This window comes from Andrographis paniculata, unplaced genomic scaffold, assembly GCF_009805555.1.
Source record: "Andrographis paniculata isolate CXL003 unplaced genomic scaffold, ASM980555v1 Contig9END, whole genome shotgun sequence".
Lineage (NCBI taxonomy): Eukaryota > Viridiplantae > Streptophyta > Magnoliopsida > Lamiales > Acanthaceae > Andrographis > Andrographis paniculata.
Window position 1 is genome coordinate 4,076,602 of NW_026137639.1, and position 8,242 is coordinate 4,084,843.

Consider the following 8,242-nt stretch of genomic DNA (forward strand, 5'->3'; position numbering starts at 1 on the left):
CAAATACGAACATACCTTGTCACAGATCTTGTGTACCTATAATACTGGTATTATATGCTTCAGTAACGAGTATATATACTCTGATAACATGTGCTTGGAAAACAGACACTTTTTGTTCAAATTATTCACTTGTTGTCGGTAACCAAGGATGAATTCATCGTGATAGTATTTCCGCGGCACCTTAAATTGTTTGAAAAGATAAATAATATATATTTACTATAGATGACTAAATAAGTCAGAAATAACTTCGTTATATTGTGTGGCATATGTACAATTATAGTCCAACCTCCACTTGTAGATGGCTAAACAAGTCATAAATGACTAAGTTAAATTATATTGGTTGTTAAGAGTAAATAATTTCTGCCAGGAATTGAAAATCTTTGAACCAGTTACATAGTAATCTACATCGTAACACACACACAACAACAACATTCAAGTGAAAGCGCGAGTTGTAATCTACTACTAGGACTTCAAGTGTTTTTTGTGTAATAGGACAAACATATTTTTTCTAAAATATTTTGACCCATAACATAATAATCTAAATTTTCACACTCATAATCTCAAATATCAATCAATCAGAAGCTTTTAACAAAATAGTAACTCAGTTGAGTAGGAAAGTACTCCAATAGAGCTCCGATGTACCTCTGTTAAATTTTCAGAAACCTTTATTGTCAACAAGTCATATATAAAATACTATCTCACATACCCATAATTTCTGTTCATCTACCATAATACATCAAATTTACAAAAGAGCTTCAATGCAACAATTCTCTTATTGTTGTATATTTATATACAACATTTATTATGTTTAGCACGCTAAAAGTAATTACAATGAGAGGATTGATGGACATTCTTTCAAAATAAAAAAAAAAATTACACATTTAAATATTACAACAATTGTGTCTGGCTTTAACCAACTATCACGGACCAAATTGAGTACTTCTGCAACTGCAATTAAGATATCAGCGTCTTGATTTGTTCTGAGTTTTTGGTAAATGGATGAAGAATAGTCACTTTAGCACGATGCTTCTGCCCATAAATAGATAAAATATTAATGTTCAGCAACTTAGGAAAAAATATGTGATTATATAATAAATTGTACAATTAGAGTACATGAATATAATATTTTACACACTAATCTAAACCTACTGGACTATAATAAATTATAATTATATATACCATATATAAATCAATACTTGAAGAAGTAAGGCTGTAGGCAATCCAACAATGTTATTTTACCCATCACTATAACATTGTTTTCTATAATATCAACACCAAACTACAATAGATTATAAATGCACAAAAATAACTAGTGATGACAATATTGAGGATATATTTTTGATTGAAACTCCAAAATAGTGCATATTCATGAAAAGTGAAATTATAACTCAATACTTTGAACAAAAAATTATTAAATTCTCTTACACTAATACATGTAACTTTTTGAGACATTTTATCGAACATGTGAAGTGCATTAGACATTTACCTTACTACTATTAACATAATGTGTTTTCCAAATGGGAGATAGGAAAAAAGATGAAAAATGCATCAGGGTTGAGATTTGGTATTCATTCACCACACATAATATATCTACAATCAATCAAGAACAGATGTTCTAACCTTTCGAAAACAATAAGGTGGGTCTTCTTCGAAGAGAAATGGATTGTTGTCCAATGGCCGTAACAAATTGGGATAGATGGGTCTTTGTGTTTGTCGGAATCTAGGCCAGTGATCTGTAATTACAATTTCACGTTCACCGGATTATGGGCGAGTAGATTCCCCTTCCAATTTTGTGCGAAATTAACGAGAGATTACAATAGGAAAAAGTGTGAAGACGAAATGAAATAGAAAATGAAGGAGTGTTGCGCTAGTAAGATTTATCACAAAATAATCACCTCATGAAACATAAACTACCCATTTTAAAATAGAGGTCCTAACCTTTGTAAAATTCCGACGTCGCTCTTCGCCGGAGAAGAAGGGCTCGCAGTGGCACGAAAATATCAAACAAGAAAAAAAAATGGTTCTTCGCGATTGTTGGCCTATGGGCAACGCGGCTACGGTGGTGATTTTTGATCCAATGATTCTGGACTAACATGTTTTACTCCCAATTCCGCGCGAAGAATAACCAACGTGTGAAAGGGATTTGAGAGCTAAATCAGAAATAAAGAAATGATAGGGAGTGAAGAACGAGTGAAATGGAAAAGTAGGGACTGCAGAATAAGAATTTAGTAATGGGGACTGATTATTAATAAATTAGACAAAATAGGGATTTAAAGCCAATTGTGCCATAAAATAATAATAAATTATTAATCTATTTAAAGTAAAATATAGAATGCAATCAGAATGAAATTTTAAAGTGATCGGGGTACTCTTTTACTGAAAAATCCTTGTTTGAAGAATTTTAAAATCTCATTCACTTTAAATTTCATTATATATTTTTAACCAAATATAGATTAATTGGAATTTAAAATTCATCCCATTCCCCCCTCCCCCCCCCCCCCCCAAAAAAAAAAAATCAAATCAAGCACCTATTTTTTATTTTTTATATTATACTAAAAATCAGTTTTATATTCAAAACATAACATCAACACATATTTATATCACATCATACAACTATTCAATTCAAAATTTTTACTATTCAAATCCCAACTCAAAATCCAAACCCCCCAAACAAACACACCCTAAAGCAAAATTTGCATGGTTTGAAAACAACATGCACGGTTCATTCAAAGCACCATAAAAAAAAAAAAAAAAAAAAAAAAACTCATCTTTGCAAAGAAATGACATCTATCATTTTCTACTTATCATTATTTATTATAGACTTAAGTATTTACATTATCATTATTCCGATAAGTTTTTTTTTTAGTAAAAACCTTTGATATTTGATTGGTAATTATACCTTTTTTTTACTATTTTAATTCGTGGTTTGTCATCACAAAATAGAAAATTTGAAAAAAGAAAAAACCCAAAAATTTATGTAATATTTTTAAGTGATTTTACATGGAAAATGTGCTAATGCGGGGTTTTGAGAAAATTTGTGTGTTATACCCCCAGAGTTTGGCCGATGTTGGGCCAACTCCAGTGTATGGATGAGCTGGTGCAAGGCCATCTGTGATTGAGTAGAAATTAAGTAGATTGAATAGACTACTTATGTCAACAATATGAACATTCTTTTTCGGGGGTCGTACTAAAAGAAATCTAGAGTTAAGCATGCTTGCCCTAGAGTAATTTGAGAATAAGTGACCACTGGAAAAGTTTTCCAGGGTGCGTGTGAGTGAGAACAAAGTATGGTGAAAGGGCTCGTATTGACTTGTGAGGCCAGTTTAATCCCACCACGCCTCATCAGCATAGCTTGTGGGCCGCGTGTCACAGTTGATATCAAAACATTGTTTTAAGTACATGTTTACTTGTTGATTGATTGACTAACATTTAGAGCCTTCTAACCTTATGTACTCTTGTGTGCTCTTTTGTGATGTGGATTATCTGGTTTGGATTATACTCATGTGGGTATAACTTTGCCTTTGGCCTAGAATCATATTTTCAATTCTTTGATTTATAATGTGCTCATCGTAGTTGACGAGTTGGAGATCCTGTAAACTTTTGGTACTTTAGTTGCATGAGTTTTACTTGATACTTGGTATTGACTTCTTGAAGAGCATAGAGCTCAGTGGGATGGCCAGTTGGCATTTAGGACGTTAGATAGAGTGAAGACATCTTACTACAAGAAACAAAGGACGTTGAAGTCTAAGGTGGTTAGCACTTTGGCGCTCTTTTTGTTGAATACAGAAAAAAGGTCACCTACCTACGTGTGTTTGGTATGTGAGACTAGAGCTAAGGGGCCAGGAACAAGTATTTGTTCCCAAAAGTTGAAAATTTGTTTGATCAATTGAGAGGTGTGAGCGTGTTCTCAAAGGTCAACTTGCAATCTGAGTATTACCAGATACGTGTGAAGGATAGGGATATTTTGAATACAACTTTTTAAACTCGTTGTGGACACTATGACTTTACGATTATACCTTTTGAGATCACAAATTCCCAACCATATTTATAGATTTGATGCAATAGGTGTTAATGAAGTAGTTGAATGTTTTCATTTGTAGTTTTCATATATGAAAACCTAATTTATTCTCCTAATCCCGATACTCTTGCTCAACACTTGAGATTTGTGTTGAAGAATTTGAGAGAGGAACAATTATATGGCAAGCTGTCAAAGTGTGAATTTTGATTGATTAATGTGCATTTTCATGTCTATGTGATCTCTGCTAAGGGTGTGACTATGAATGTCTCAAAGGTTGAGACAATATCAACTTATAATTGTCTAATGTAGGTGATTTATGAGGTTTCCTTAGATTGGTTGGCTACTATCAATATTTCATTAAGGATTTTTCTATGATTGCACGACCATTGGGGAATCTAACAAAAAAGATGGTCGGGTTTGTATGAGATGATAAATATGGCGGTCTTTCTCGAGTTGAAGTAGAGATTGATGGCTACGCCAATTCTGGGGTTACTCGGGGATGGGCTAGACTTTGATATCGTGATGCATCATCGAATGGTTTGGGATGTGTGTTGTCGCAGAACGGTTTGGCTAATGCCCCAAAAGTTGTCCTTGTTGCAGCACTTGGTGACACCTACAAAGTGGGTAGAGTTGTTATTGTTTCTTGAACCTTCCTGGTTTCATCGCTAGGTTTAGCGGTGGTGGCAGCGGGGACCTCAGCGGCTTCTTCTCAAAATCTTTCTACTGTAACATCAACGCCGTTGATGTTTTCCTTTGTGAATGTAGTCTCCCACTCCTCCTATATTCCAACAACAGTCGACTCACCCATCTTCTACTGGTTAAAGAGAATGGGTTTATTGTCAATTGGGTTCATCTGACGTAGCGGCATGGCTTCCTTTGGCGAGCCAGCTGGGATAATCGCTGGTGGTGATCTTAGAGGTTGGGCAGCTGGCTCCCTATCCCTTTCCCTAGGCGAGACAGCGGGACATCATTGGTCTTTCTCCTTCTCCATAGCCTTGCCTTTCCCTTCTCCTTCCTCGTCAGCTTATGAGGTGGGCACATCATTGTGTTCTTAGCCATCATTTTTATTCTTTTTTCTTTGTTTCTTCGTAGCTAGCTCAGGAGCAAGGTCATCAGCCAATTAGACCTCATTTCTCTTCTCTCACCAGCAGCTACCTTCTCCTTCATCACTTCTTTCTCTTCTTCATTACTCACAGCCTCCTTCTTGTTTGGCCGCTTTCTTCGTCTCCTTGGCTTGCTGAGGTGGGCCCTCAGTAGCCTCCTCCTGCTAAGCCTTCGAAGCTTCATCAGAGATTTTCTTTTCTAAATCAAGGCCAGCGGCGGCCTCTTATCCTTCTTATTCCGTTTCGTAGACCAACAGCTCCCCCACAACCTTCAGCTTCTTCTTTGGGGAATGGGCAGGAGCAGTTGCCTTCTTTTTCTCTTCTTCATCTTAAGGATCGAGCTGAACCCCTTTTCCTCTTGCCGCTTTCTATGAAACACAGCAGGATGTTGTGGTGGCATAGTGAGCACAGTGGTTGGCTCGGGCAAATCTACACCTGCACGGAAATAGAGCTTAGTAATTATGGTCCCATGACCCAATGTCCTATCAAGAGCAATTTTGTCCCAGATGTCCAAGCAGATAATTCCGATCAGATCAATATCAGCCTTCTTCTCTAAGATTGAGTGCAGCGCTATCAGTAGTTCGGGCTTCAGGTCGGTTGTGTGAGATGCTATCATTATTCGGCTCAACAACCATTTCACTCATTCTTGTTTCTCATAGACTGAGGTCTTGGCAAAGGTGGTGTACAGCTACTGCTACTCCATTGAGTTATACTTCTTAGCTACCTCCACTTTGGCTTTCATCTCTGCCATTGGGTAGTGGAAAGACCAGCTAATAACTATGTTGATTTTCTTTGCGGAAGCGTCCACCAACTTCCCTTAGACATACAAATTCCTTGAACCATCTGCTTGCGCAAGATTCGAATAAAATTCCCTCACCAGTGATACATCCACTGGCTCACTGAGATTCTCGATCATCCAGGACAATCCCCTCTCCTTGATCCAATATTTGAGTTGTCCCTGGATTGCCTTTGAAACGAATCCTTGCTCCTAAATGATTCTTATGGACTTTTTCCGTTCATAATTTGTTACTGTCTCTTTATTAAAGAAGTGATACTTGTCATAATCAGGGTTGGCTTTGATAGTGGCGGCAGCTTCAGCAGTTTTCTTCTTAGTAATCTTCTCCATGCGGGAGTCCTTCATCTTTGTTTCAACGAGATCAACCTTTCTGAATTCTCTTTCAATTTCTCCCTCCCAGAATTCCTTTAACCTTGAGTAGCCCAGCCACCAGTCATCTACATGATACCTTTGAGTGGATTCGTCAGTATACTTAAATGTTAGTTAGTCCTCTGGAAACACTGAGATATAATTGCGGAATTCTACTAATTTCAACCTCCTCAACTCAACCCAATTCTCTGTTAACTCCAACAATCTTCTCCTTCAATAATACTCCTTGGGGATGTTGGCTCAAGTAATTCACCACCTGAGAGAATATCCACCACTTTTCTCCCGTCAATGGACAAAATCCTCAAAACTCTCATTCCTATCTTCCAACCTATTCAAAATCCCTCCTCACAATGTCGCTCACTAGCTTCCTTATTGGATCTATGGTCGCTACTTTAGAAAAGGCTAGGGATTTTCATTTCGATGCAAAAACAAAGCACATACCAAATATCTCAAAATTGCAATATTAGTTCAAAATTGACAAACAATTAAGAAAACTAGATGATGTATTCCTAATCTAGATTATTTAAATCCTATTCCTCCTCCCACAACAAAGGGAATGGGTTCACATAAAGCTTCATTGTGAAAAAGGGCAAAAATTACAAATCGACTTTCTGACCATAGATTTTTGCAAAATCAAACCGTAGAAAGCTAATAAATCAATTATTATATCTAAATCCAAAGGATAACAGACTTAAATTCACATAGAATTAAGTTTTAGTAATTTCTCAAAAGTTTGAAGAACAGTGGGTTTTTGTGACAAAAACATTTGATTTTGTGTTATTGAGTGTGAAATTAGTGTGAATCAAGGAAAAAAATAGTAATTAGACCATGGCGAACTTAGATCTTACCTCAAATTCTCCTAAAATTTGCTAGAAGGACTTTGAATTTTTAATTTGGAAAGACGAATAACCGGCGGTTTCTAAAGCTTTTTCAGAAGGGCAAAGTTGGAAATGACGGAGTGAGTGGGTATTTATAGGTGAGAGGTGCTCATTTCTATAGGTGGGTTTAATGACGGAGTGAGTGGGTATTTATAGGTGAGAGGTGCTCATTTCTATAGGTGGGTTTGGAAGCGGTGAGTGCGTTGGCCACTAATCTGACAAACCTCTATTATTATATTATTATTATAAAGGCATAAGGGTGGGTGATAACTCTTGATTTTTTTATATTTTATAGCTCATATTTATTTATATCAAATTTTGGTATTATTTATGTTAATTTACTCTAATAATTGTATTTATTTCATCTTGTGTGTATACTATTAATTTATTAGTTTTTTTAGGTGTAATTTATAAATAAATTAAATTAATTGATGCTTTTCTTGAATTATATTTTTAGGCATTATTTATGTGCTATTTAAGTATTTAATTTTGGCTAAATTAATTTTATTTAATAAGTCTAAATTAATTTTATTTAATAAGTATCATTTATTTAAATAAATATTTATAAGGTGTTTATTATTTATATAGGTGAAATAATGCTTAAAACTGATATTGGAATCCAAAACTGGCCTTAAAAAGCGAATAAATGGCTTCAGAAGCAAAAAAACAATCATCGGCGCGAAAATCAACAAAAGCCAACGGTCAACGCTGGAAAGTCAACGAGCGAAAGTCAAAGGCAACCGCTATGCGGAATTCAAGCGGCGGCCGTGCAAAAAGCAAGCGAGCGCGGAATCAAGTGGCGGCAGACACGGAAAGTGAGCGGCGGCTGCATAGGAGTACGTGAGCGCGGAAGGCAAGTGGAGGCTGCATTTATGAGCGCGGAAGGCAAGTGGCGGCTGCATTTATGAGCACGGAATGCAAGCGAGCGCGGAATCAAGCGACGGCTGGTGCAGAAAGTGAGCGTCGGCTGCACAAAGTGAGCGAGCACAGAAATTTGAGCGAAGCGGAATTTTATGTCCATTAATCTGTGAGCAGTGGCTGCATTTATGAGCGTGGAAGACCATACATGGAAGTGAGC

At 36.4% G+C, this 8,242-nt stretch overlaps 1 long non-coding RNA gene across 1 annotated transcript; it reads right to left on the minus strand.

Moving 5' to 3' along the window:
- Positions 1–639: 639 nt before the first annotated feature.
- Positions 640–7,267, minus strand: LOC127244469 (uncharacterized). Its single transcript, XR_007837196.1, has 4 exons — positions 7,135–7,267; positions 1,939–2,150; positions 1,621–1,733; positions 640–1,029 (listed from the first exon to the last, which is right to left on the minus strand). It is a non-coding gene; the product is annotated as an uncharacterized LOC127244469 (long non-coding RNA).
- Between the last annotated feature and the right edge of the window lie 975 nt (positions 7,268–8,242).